Here is a 13,407-nt window from a genome sequence, read left to right as displayed (position 1 = left end):
TAACAAAATCACCGTTTTGGAACCCCTGATGGACCTCCGGTGCTGACTGCGGTAGGAGGCTCATGTCAGCTAGAAAAACTGCTCCCCACCTGGTGTAGTTAACATGGTCGTAAGCAGCAAACCAGGGAAGCATCTCAGCAAATGATGAAAGATAGAGTGCCCAGTCACCCTCACGAAGAGCTCTTGTGAACCTCAGCAGAATGGAGACCATGTACATGTTCTTTCGCCAGTAGCAGAAAGTTGCGCTGTCTGCGTGCGCTGCTTCAAACTCCTCAATGACTTCAGGTATTCGGGTAAGTGCCTCCATCAGAGATGCATAAGCAGCGTCCCTTTCTTCATTTGTTCCGGTAGAAAAGCCCTCGGCCAGCTTTCTTCCAAGAACTTCTAAGGAACCATCTAAATTCTTTCCATTTTCTTGGGACCATGCCAAAAAGAGAGGCCACAGAACCCTCCAAAGGGCTTCATAACTCAACTTGTGAGCTCTAATGACACGATTCCACACTTTGCCTTTCAAAACATTCAGGGCGGTTGACTCTCCGAAAACTTCACTTTCCACCCAGATGTCACTAAGTCCAGAAGATTCCATGTACTTCCCAATCACTTTGGAGAAGGTCATCTGAGTGTGAAACCCTCCAAGCATAATGACGACATCCTTGCACTCTTCAGTTCTTGTCCACTGCAGCATCTTGGCTTTGTTGTAGAGGGCTTCGTCTATAGTGATGACGCTGTATTGGCCATGTGTCAGCTTTGTCATTGCCTGACATTTGAGGATCACCGTCCACAAAGTGTCAAATTCATGAGCTGCGGCATTGAGGATAGGAAGCGGGCCAATGATTGTCGGTTGTGGGTCATTCTTTGACAACAAATGGTTGAAACCTGTCCACCCTGGAACACGCTGAACCTCAGGTTGTTGCTTCACAAGACGGGATAAAATCCACGCCAGTTCCTTCCTGAACGTTTCCTTAATCAACGTCTTGTCAGGCTCGTACCACTCGGCAACCACTGGCTCATTCATCACTGGTTCTGGTTTCCCAGCCCTAATATCTACTTGCTGAAGCTCGTGTAACTCAGATGGGATTTCCAAATTGAGTTTCCTGCTTGAGTTTGGAACAATTTTCAGGTCCACTTTTGGTTCTTCTTCATTCTTTCTGCGCAATGCAGCAAACTGCGTGGCATGAAATGTGCCCATGCCACTCAGTGTCTCCTCGTTGATATCTATATTGTCTACTGCATAGCGTGTATAACACCTCTCAGTGCAATCAATGAAGTTGCGTGGAACAAAGACCTTATCATTATCATGATACCGCTCTAACACATCGTTGGCAATACCATTGTCTATTCGAAGTACAGTGTCATAGCTAACAGTGTGTCCTGCTGAATGGAGAAGTTCAACGAGTTCTCTTGACCTTGTAGCTTGATGCACAGTCAGTGCTAGACCAACATGTTTGGGAGTGAGTTTGCGTCCCTTTGAAACGAGAAAAATAATATCTTGGCAAATGCTGAGTATCTTGGTTTTGATGGCCACATCCATTTCATCAGTGCCGTCATCAGTCACGTCTCCAGCACACAAGAGGCGAATGAGCATGTAAAGACTTTCTGGAACTACTTTCTCCGCATTCTTCATGTCAATGCCACCAACGTAGTTATGCCCAGGGGTAGCTTTGATGTCATGGTGAACCTTAACAGCTACTCGAAAAAGCCAACTTAGCAGCTCTGTGTCAAGATCCACGTCTTCTGCAGCATACATACATACATACATACATACTTTATTTAACGTGGAAAAAAGTACACACTTAGCTGTTAGCTAGTTTACAGGTGCTCCACGATTAAAAGTTTAGTATTTACAAAAGTATTTACATCAAAACAAAGGGTATAAAAGTATTACATCAGACTATTTTAAAATGGTGAAACAAACAAACAAACAAACAACAACACCATCTAGCTAAATTAAGATTCCTAAAAAATATATATATATAAATATAAAAATCCTATCTAAAAGCGATAAAATATAATTATTAAACATTGAAATCAGTTTGTCTAATCTTTTTCAAAAAGTCCTTTGAGCCTGCCATGGAACGAATATCACGAGGTAGCATGTTCCAGTGCTTTGCTGCAGCATAACGCCACGACTTAAGACCATATCTGGTAGTGTTCACTTTAGGTATGGAAAGATTAAAATTACCGCGAAGATTGTACGCTGTTCTCTTTTCAGTTATAAGATTTTTGAAGCTGGATGGTGCCCTGCCTTGAATAATATTGTTCACAGTCAATAACATATCTTGAGTGCGACGATTTTCTAAGGTTGATTTTGATCCGATACGCCGCAAGAGCGCTTCGTACGACGAGGTCTTGTCGCTGTACACAAATCTCAAGGCCCTCGCATTTGTTCTTTCCAGTTTTTCTATATTTCTTCTTCCACAGTGATACCAAACTTGACTACAATAAGAAAAATAAGGTAAAATAAAAGCTCTATACAAGGATTCCTTCGTATTACAAGGTAGAATGTTCTTTAACCTGCTTAGAGCGTTTATTTGGCTCCCCACCTTGCGACAAATGTCCGCAATGTGTGAATCAAATTTTAGTTTATCGTCTAAAGTTATGCCCAGTAATTTTATCTCCTTGGATACTGGAATTTCTTTACCCTCACATTCGATCTTGATGTCACACTGACTAGCATTTCCTAACACCATGGCGTTATATTTTGTCGGGTTGGCGATCATACCGTTTTGTTTGAACCAAGAGCTGGCATTGAACAGATCTTGGTTAATCATGTTTTCAACTGCGCAGGGACATTCGTTTGAGGCATGTAGATTGGTGTCATCTGCAAAGCTTAGTAAGCTGCTCTCGTTTATAGCATAGGCCATATCGTTCATAAAAATATTAAAAAGAAGCGGTCCTAATATTGACCCCTGGGGTACACCACTACGAACGACATTCCACGATGAAAAACTGTTTCCCAGTTTGACTCGTTGGTAGCGATGTGAGAGATAGCTCTGAAGAAGGGACCACGATCTTTCATCCAGTCCGTAAAATCTAAGCTTTTCCAACAGAAGATCGTGAGGGATACAGTCAAATGCCTTGCTAAGGTCCAGTGTAGCAGCACCAATAAAGTGGCTTTGATCAAGTTTTTCTTTCCACTCTTCGGTAAGTGTTAATAGCGCCGCAGAGCAGCCGTGAAATTTCCGATACGCGAACGTATAGTCGTGGAAAATGGTATCAAAATACGTACTCATCTGTGTATCAGGGCTTAGATTGTTTAGTTCATCTTCTACTTCATTGTCTCTTGAATTCTGCAGTATAGAGTGCAAGGCTGCTTCACCTAAATTCGATGAAATAATTAAAAGCGGTTCGGCAGGATTTAGAGGCTGAATGAAAGACACTTTATCTCCAAGAGAGTTCTGGATCTTCTCCTTAAGCTTATTACTTCTATAAATGCCTGGATCAACATTACAACTGGACTGCAACTTGCAACAGAAATATCTCCACACTGACTTTAACGAATAGATATTTCCTTGAGAAATCCCTTTTTCAAGAAAAGACATGACCTCTTCAAAACATGCCTGTTTAAGATCGTCATTACCCTCTCCTTTTTTACAACCTGGGTTCTTTTCAACACTTCTCAGAAACTTACTGTAGCATTTCAGATGGTATTTGCCTTCTGCCGCTATCAAATTGTTTTCACCTGCCAGTCTGCAGCTCATTACTTCGTCAAAAACTGCTTTACTGATGATTTTTTGCGATGTCTCCTTTGTTTGTACTTGGTTTAATCCAAGGGAATCGGTCTGACAAAACATACATTTTGTCCAGTCCACAGATGAAACAGAAGATCTCCTTGACACAGAAGATGTGTTTGATTGTCCTTCGGTGTAATCTGGTGTACGTTTCTGAAGACGCCGTATATGCTCTTGGTTTGTAAAACTGCTATAACAGCCTCTATGCCAAACTACCTCGATCTCAACTTCTTTCAGTCCCTTTAATCTTCCCAGTGCATCCTTAAAACTAGAGTCTTTACATTTTTCCCTCACGTCAACACAATCTATCACTCGCTGAATACCTTCAACTGATGCTTTAGACAGTGGAAACCTTTTCTTTGGCAGCTTGCTTTCTTGGCAAATAATGCACTTTTTCCAGTTTATGTCGCTAGTTGAGGCTGTGTCACTGCCAACAGGGAGGGGAACTGATGCAACGGCTTCCATTTGAGTTCTCCCTTAGTTATGTGCTTTGAACTGTCCTTTTTTCAATTTTTTCTACATTTCGAGTTAAAAACGTTTTGAAAAATGTATTCTCTTACTAAAGTACTCACATATCTTTGTGTTCTGGAAGTTCCAACCAGCATTAAACGTACAGAATTGTGTTTTAACCCTCGTAAATCGTTAAACGAAATTCAAAATGTCCGCCCACAAGTCTAGCCTCGATTTCATGCTAACCTCGTTTTCATATTAGCCTCAGTTTCATGCGGGGGATTTCCCGGAGAAACTGAAGGTAAATAACTCACAGTGCCATGAAATTTACTACACAGAAAAGCTATTTATGGCTTTTATTTTCACTGACTGGTATTCATGGCCTGCTGTTGGCCTTTTTTTTATTTTTAGGCAAAAAAGGGGAAATAAACAACTTGCTCAATGTCAATAAATATTTTTCTTTTCAACATTTTATGAGAATAAAAAAACATGCTTAAGTAAAAACACGGTCCCTGTAGCTGTGGAGGAGGAGTAACGGGGTTGAAAATTGGGATGTTGTTTTATAACTACTTGTTGAGATACATACAGCCTTATAAGTGACGTCATCCTATAACTAATTTGCATATATCTCACTTGTTGATATTTTCTGAGCTACAATGTATACATGAAACAGGCAACGTCGCTTATACGCATCTTATAACTGTATTATATTGTTTTGCAAACTGTAGTATTTTAGAGCCAGAAGGTGCTGTCACACTTTTCATAGACTACAGGTAATGAATTTCAATGCACTTGAATTAAAAAGTCACGTGACCTGTCACGTGATCATCCATTTAAATTTAAACTCATTCAAACATAATAATCTCAGTTGTAAATGCATATGGTGATTTTCTGTGCTATTTGGCCAATGTTTCGGTGTGTTTTGTAAAGATCCGTGATCCAGCCTCGTTTCCATGTTGAATAATTGAGGCTCTCAGCAGAACCCCCTTAAATTGCCATACGAATTAAAATTCACGCTGGAAACAGCAAAATTCTTCAAAAGGACCACAAGACGAACATTTTAAGCCCTGTTTCCTGCTTCTACTCAAAAAGTTTAGCGAAACTCAAAATTAAGCCTCCCACAGGATAGTGCTACCTGACTATATAGTTTTCGGAACACACAAATATTTATGTCCGCTTTGGTAGGAATTTTTCGTTTCTGCCCATTCTTATAATCCATTCGTGAGCATTTTTTCTTTTAGACATTGAAAGACGGTGAATGGTTTTTTGTATCTCTTGGAGCTCTGTTTGAGAAACATGGAGCTGTACAAACAGGCATTTTGACAAACAAAAACAAAACAAGGAGTTTTGAGTATTCAAACTTCAGGCTGAGCTCTTTGACGTCACGCATACATTACTAGCTCCAAGATGGCGGCGTTCAGTTGTCGAATTTTGGGCTACTTAGAGAAAGATTTCGTAGGGTTTTAGCGCTCGTTGGAAGCTGAAATTTTGGTGAATTACATATTTTGGTATAAACTTTTTATTAGCGTAAAGAAAATAAATGGCCATTCTGGAGTGAACTTCTCCTTTAAAAAAACACGACGACTCAACTAAATTATGACGAAACAAAGAACATGACAGCACGAAGATTGGAACTCAAAGACACAAAGAACAGTATTTGACGGCATAAAGAGCGAAATTCGACGACACAAAGAACTGTTTTCGACGACAAAAAGAAGTTTCGATGCCACAAAATAAAAGTTTTGATTTTGTCCCCTATCTGATGCCATACCAAGTTTTTCTTTTCTCTTTTTCTCGTAAAAACTTTGCCGTCTGGGTCCTTTAGAAATTTTTTTATCCCAGCCATTTTCGATGCATAATTTGACTCTAGAAATGACAGGGGAAAAAATTTTGGCCAATGTATTTAATAAAAAACTAATTGTTACACCGGCTAAATCAGCTTGAAATACCACTCACGCGATCTACGACTTACTTGCTTTTCAGCTCTTTTAAATTGAGTTGACTCAAATTGTGGCATCCTCAACTCTTCAACCATCTGAGAGCTTCTGATTTTGTAAGACTTTCGATTTCTTTTGCTAACTTGGCCCCTGGAATTTCGTCTTCAGAGAGGAGAACTTCTGTCTCAACAGCCGCCATTTTGTTTGTTTGTGTATTCTAATTTGGTACATTTACCTATAATGCATTGCGCGCCATCTTTTTTCTTACGGAGGATTGGACAAGTTAATCAGGCTGAGCTATGCCGGGATTCCAATCGAAGACGTCGACTACGAGGCAGCTAGAGTAATTTTCGACCGCTATTCGCGTCATGTTATGTTTGCGACACTTATTGTTCGCGTCACTTTAATTTCGCGATTTTTTTAGAATCGCGAAATTAAAGTGTCGCGAAAATTTCATGTAATAAGGTAATCGTACTTATGTAGACCCTCTGTAAAAGAAAGTCGACTTTACTGAAGAGAATAAACAAGTTTTAAAGGGAATGAAAGTCAGCATGGAAAAGTTTAACCAGTAAACTTTACACAAAAACTTATTGACAAAAGGAGCAGTGACGTTCTCCATCAGTTAAAAACCGAGGCAAAGCACAAGGAAAACTATTTTTGTGATCTCATTTCAAAATAAGTTATTAATTTATCTCATTATTTTTAGTACCAGAAAAAAAGGGAAACAGGTGGTCATCAGCAACAATCAGAATTGGTGAGTTTTGAATGGTAACTTGTTCTTAGTATGATGATTAGGTTATGTTTTAGACCAATTAGAAAAAAATTAAAAAGTTTCTTGCCCAGATTTCTTTAAATTTGTCGCTGAAGAAATTCTGCAAGTTAATTTGACCTATCCTGTATGGACTTAGCTTTGAACGTTTGGCCTGAGTTTAAACACAGATGAAGCCATGTCTTGCATTATTTTTAGCTGTCATAAAATTGAAAGCAACACCACTAACGTTTATTCGAATTTTTCTAATAGCAATTAAAAAAGAGGCAGCCACAGAAAATGAAGCCGGTGGGGGATTATAATCATTTGTATCATTTTACTTGGCCTTAAGTGTTTAAGTGTCAGAGTCCAGTCTTCTGCCACGGATTTGGAAGCTCATGATCACCCAGAGGCAAACAAAGAAAATGTACCTGGTAGCCATTTATGGACTGGCTTGAGTGAGTCAGAAATAAGAGAAAGGGAAGATGCCACAATCACCTTGAGGATGCTTGACAAACAGGGACAGAAATCCTCTGAATGTAAGGAAAATTTTGTTAGTTCCTATCTCATTACGCCTCTGCTTAGAACACTCCATTGGTTGCCTGTCAAGTTTCGTATTGACTTTAAGATTTTATTGTTAACATTAAGGTTATCCATGGTCTCGCTCCGCCTTACATTTCCGAACTTATATCTGTTAGGGATACTGGTGGTAGATATAACTTAAGGTCAAGGTTATTACCCTGGGTGACAGATCTTTTTATATGGCTGCTCCAAAGTTATGGAATGATCTTCTGTTGACACACAATTTTAGATATTTTCATATTAGCTTTTACATTCTTAAATTCTAGGCGATTCAAGTGTTAATCAATTACAAACAGTCTTATTATTTAGTTGAACTAGAAACGTGTTTTGTACTTTTCGTACAATGACCAGATCGTTACTAAGCAACATACACGTGCCAGAATTTGTAGCTGACTTCTGCACACGTTCTCGTAGCAATTTGCATTTTGTTTTGCGAGCTGGGAACTTGTCTACGCTCTAATCCCTTTTCCTTTGTTTCCAGATCGATTTGAGAACTTTGTGTAAACAACTATTGTTTTGGCTTGATCCAACTAAACTAAACAATTAATGTTTTTGTGTGCGCCAACAGTCAAGTAACAACCTGATCACTATTTATAGTTACAAGCATTTATGTTCTTAAGTGTTCTTAACTTAGTTTAAATTAATTCTGGACACTCTGGTCTTTTGACCAGCACGAACTGTGGAACTTTGATTCCATTCAACTCTATGAACAATGGATCGCTTTAATTAGTTTACCTAGTTACCACAAAATATTTACATGTTACTTTTGGATCCTTTTGTGTTATTGAATTTAACATTGTGATAGTAGATCACGTACGGAAGGAAAAACCCGCTTTAGTCCATCAATTCCAGTGATTGATATTTGGGGAAACTTACATATATGTTCGCGGGTATAAGCCGTTTCATTAAGCTGATCTATTTGCAAGTTATTGTAAGTCGTACAGCAAAAAGTAAGAACGCGGTTCGCGCAAGATTAAAGAACGCCGCCGTTGCCATGTAAGATTACCATTCCAAAACATTACAGTTTAACCAATCACAAGCTTTACTTAATTCACGTTAACCAATCAGTGAGAGTTGTGGATCTAGAGCGTGGTTTATATTAGTGTCGTTTTAGGGTGTAAGAAGAGAAGTTAAGAACAGAGAAGAGCAGTTAACAACAGAGATAGAGAAAGGATCGATACCTGAAGCCGACGAGTACACAATGTAATAAACTTGGTTAAAGTAGAAATCCCGTCCAGAGTTATATCTCGTGAGTGACTAAAGGAAAACAAGCCAGGACTCCAAAAACACCGCGCAACACTTCCCATTTATCTGTAAATAGTTTTAAAAAGTATCTTAAGACCTATTTGTTTCAGAAGACGTTTTAAAGCTAATTTTTATTTTTTATTTATTGTAATTTTACACTTATCATGTATTTTAGTATTTTTATTAATTTTAGGGCCATTTTGTAATATAAATCTTTATAAATATTGTAATGCGCAAGTGAAAATCCTTGATTGATACTTGTGCAATATAAGTTCATTAATTATTATTATTCATTTGACAATACAGTCAACTCTCTCTTAATGGGCAACTCTATAAGACAGACACTTGGTGTTGGTCCCGTGTTTGCTGTTTTAGTCATTTTACTGAAAGTTACTCCCTATAAGACAGACACCTAAATGAAAGACGGACAGTTTCAGGTGTCCGTTTTAAAGAGAGATCATTGTAATAGGAATTGAAAATGAATGTAGTCAAAGGTGTTAATGATCGTTATAACATTTTGAACGTTTGTTTGGTGGTTCTCATTATCATATATACCTTGATGTGTCACTGGGAGAGTGCATTTCCTTGATTTACTAAACACAGGATAACTACCAGTAACATTGCTGTTAGGCAAAAGTATACATGGCTGGTCCATAAGTTATACAAAAGGCTGTGAAATCCAGGTATTGACATAGTTATTAAATAGTTGTTAGTGTAAAAACTGGGCAGAAAGTGTGTCGATTTGTACATTTTTGACAGTCAATCATAGTGTTTGTTTTGTTTAATATTTAGTACCCTCTAGTGGAAAGTAACATAAATCCTCTACTTACCCAGCCCTTTTTAAGAAAGAAATTTGCTCCCCCCACCCCCCAGTACAAAAGAGTTTTATAAAAAGAGACAGAGACATGCTCAAGGCAGTACTCAGTCAGTCAGTCAGTCGGTGAGTCTGTCTGACAGTCAGTCAGTAAGTCAGTTATACAATGTGAGGTAATGGGTTTTGTAGCTAAATTACAGGCTGCCTCGTTTTTACTTAACAAGAATATGAATAATGGCTAAACAATATTTACTATAGACAGTGGGATTTTAAAACAAAGGCCTAGAAAACAGTTTCTTACAAATACAATACCAATGTCACATTTCAAAATAATTTGTATTTAATGGTCAATTACACTGTAGTTGGAAGCTACTAAAACATTGCAAGGTGGGCTGCAAAATAGCAAATGGAAACTTGAAATTGTAAAGGGTTCATCACATCTTGTCAATAAGCTTCTTGTTGAAATCAGATAAGACTGACAATGCAATTTAAAAACAAAATGACAAAGTTGTTCCATAACTGATAGAACATCAATTATTGTTTGTGGTTTTTGCATTCTCAAGATTTTGAACTCAGTGCAGTGAACATTAAAGACTTATAATTTGAGCTGTTTAAGCTTTTGTTACATTAGCTCAAAAGGAAAACATTTTACTGCCTCTGGCTCCAATTGAAGTGGGGTTCATAGCCCTGACAACTCATGGAGAAAAAATAGGATGCTCTAAAAATTTATTGAAATAAGACCAGACAATTAATATGAATGTAACAAATTCTTCTGTTAAGGTCATTGTTAAACATTTGCATAGTACACTCATATTTATAGGTACTAGTAATAAGGCACATGACACTTGTTAACCAATAAACTTGTTTAAAGGAGGAACTATCAAAGTTTGATTGTATTTTTTCATAAATGTACATGTATCTTCTAACTTCTAAGATTTTCACGGATCTTGCCTTAACTCACTTGCACCAAACTCGTTTTCCAGCTCTTTACCAACCGAATGAAATTTGCCACAGGGCCAGAAAGGTGAATGATGAAGCAAATGGACCCATGGTTTATGAGTGAAGAGGAATGCAAAGAAAATCAAGCAGATTCATGGGTTGTGAGGTCCCCACCCTGGCGCAGCCCGCAACTGTCATTGATGTTAAAACAACTGCAGCAAAAAGTTGATTCCCAGGGTCTTCGCACCCAAAAAATCCAAGAGTCAATGGAGAGCCATGTACTGGTCCTCCGCCATCTTCTCCTCAGTGGGCATTGGCCACGGCTGATAGACAGGAGGACCAGAGGAGATCTCCTTCCACACAGCCACTTTCTCCTATTGTACAGTCTCCTCTGTCTACACCAGGACATGACATTGATTCGAGTGATGACAACAATCATCTTGGTTTAATTGACAATGAAATTGGTGTTTTAGACAGTCCAGTCACACGCCATAAAACCAGGCGTATTCGAGTTCTCAGAGACTAGGTATCACTGTTTTTTAAAATTACATTGTTGATGATAGTACCTGCCCCAATACTATAGTTATTTATCATTTCTCACTTCTCATTTCGTTGAAAAAGGTTGTAAGTTAGGAAAAAAAACGTAAACGCTTTTCATGTTCCTTATTCAGAACGAAACAAAAGTTTGAAATTGATGTCATACTTTCCCGATTCATTGAAGATTTTTTTGCCCAATAGTTTTTTCTCATCAAATAAAAGGTATAAATTGAATGACAATGGTTGACCTTCATTTTGCTAGTGTGTGTCTTCGGTCAAGTACGCATTGGTTGCTTATTTGAAAATTGAGGAAATGAAAACGAAGTAATCTGGTTCTATGGCACCCATTGTCTCGGAACGAAAAGAACTGGAAACTCCAAACCAAGGGTAGCCAAGTAGCCTGGAAAGCCTTAAATTCCTTTCAAGAAAGCGACAGAGCCTTTAAAATTCGTGTCACCCCCGAAGTAAGTAATCATGCGTTCGAAAAAATGACACGCACTAAAGTGTGTACTAAAATTGTGTTTGTTATTTTTCAGTTTCCTTTCTCCGTCGCTCCAATGGATTGGTTTAACTTATGGGAGATGATCAATGCCTATCTCTCATTTCATTCGCCAGATCTACCAATGATTATCAGTGCCTTCTCCGCAGAGTTGCTACACTTTGTACATATATTTCGCTTCGAATCCATAATCCATAGTGGACCGCATGATTCCAGTTGCAGTTTACATGTACCCATCGCGCATAAGAACAGGCTTACGTTATTTTGTAAACAGGCATTTGGAAGGCGTCGTTTCTTTAACAAACGTTCGTTGCGATGACGAGTAATTTTTTTTTCTTTGTAATCTCGCTTTAGTCCCCATGTTAATAGTCGTTCCATTACATACATACATTAGATCGCACACACAGTGACTCCATACTAACTTTACCTCCCGAAAAGCACACACTCGAATTTGTAAACTGTTTTTAATTATCGTAAGTCGGGCACGAATCACTAGGATCGCGTACACGTCCCGCAGTTGTGTATTTAGGATACTTGTATAATATAATAGTTTAAAACTTATTTCTGGTGTCTGTCGTGAAACTGAGTGAGTGTGTAACATAGTTTTTACCATTACACGTTTGGTTCAGGTTACCTTGTAACCATGACTGGGACTCGCCCCAACACGTTTGTATGACGTAAGAAAGCTTGCCTGAACTTGCCCTATTGTTATTCAAAGCTTATTCCTACATACCTACTCACTGTAAGTACCATTTAATTATGCAGTATCGATTTTCCATGACGTCATTCAGAGGTAGTCACTTTTCCTGCTAATGACGTCACTTAACGTGGACCCTACACAGAATCTCATTATATACCCACTAAAACAATAGCTTGCGTGGGCTCCACTCGTGGAACGTGACTCTTTGTGAGTTTTTTTAACCTCGTGCCATGTTTTTATGCAAATCCCTGAATACTGCAATCTGATTGGTCCATTCAATTTTTTTATGAGATGCACCGTGCTGTGATTGGTAACCAGCCCGTTGGGCGTGCTTTACTACTTAAATTTCACTACAGGCAAACTAAGGGGTGGGATGGGGGTGTGTCTTTCTTGCTCTCTGAAATGTCACTCTGTTTTCATGTGGCAATAATAAAAATATATTGATGTCTTGCACTAAGGGGTGGGACGGGGGGTGTGTCTTTCTTACTCAGCAAAAAAAAAAAGTCAGACTGTTTTCCCGCTAAAAAATCGTAATAAATTCAGGTCGCGAAAGCCCTTTCGGCATTAATTGTTTCGCATTAAACGCATACTGCTTAGGTCACCCGCAAAATAGATCATGTCAGCTTCGTCCCAAAGCACCCAGACAGTCGTAAGTAGTCCAATGGCTTACGCTGTCGATTTTACTATGGTGGAGCCTCTGCAAGGGAAAAAGCTAACAGAAGAGGAGAAAATGGATGAAATGTGGAGGAATTTGCACAGCGCCCAAACCAACTACTGCTTGGGACTTATGGCGCACGTTCAACCATCCGGAAGTGCCAGCGAGTATGTCAAACCTAGTGTACTCTCGCATCTGGGCGATCTTAATAAAGCTTACGAGGGTTTTCGCGAAATTTGCGTTAACCTTCAACAAGCACCTTTTACTGTACCACCTCTCTTCGCCGACGTCCAGTACCAGTTCACAGATATACAGCTCCGAAACCACCAAGCTCGTAAAAAGCGGGGACATCTCGAAGAAATCAATACCGAGTGGCTAAAGTACTTTGATGGTGAAATACCTCAAAGTAAAAACTAAAGCAAACGCAGCCCCAATCCAGTTATTGCGGAAGATTTTTCAACTCAACAGGCAAATAGGCGTAAACGCTCGACACCTATAGGAAAGGAAAGCAGTAAACCCCCAAAGGCAACCAAGAGGCCTAGGGCGCCAAGGAAACCAAAAGAGACCCCT

This window comes from Oculina patagonica, chromosome 4 (assembly GCF_052425735.1).
Source record: "Oculina patagonica isolate OP01 chromosome 4, crgOcupat, whole genome shotgun sequence".
NCBI classification, from domain to species: domain Eukaryota; kingdom Metazoa; phylum Cnidaria; class Anthozoa; order Scleractinia; family Oculinidae; genus Oculina; species Oculina patagonica.
The sequence above is the reverse complement of the archived record's forward strand: the minus strand, read 5'-3'. Positions refer to the sequence as shown.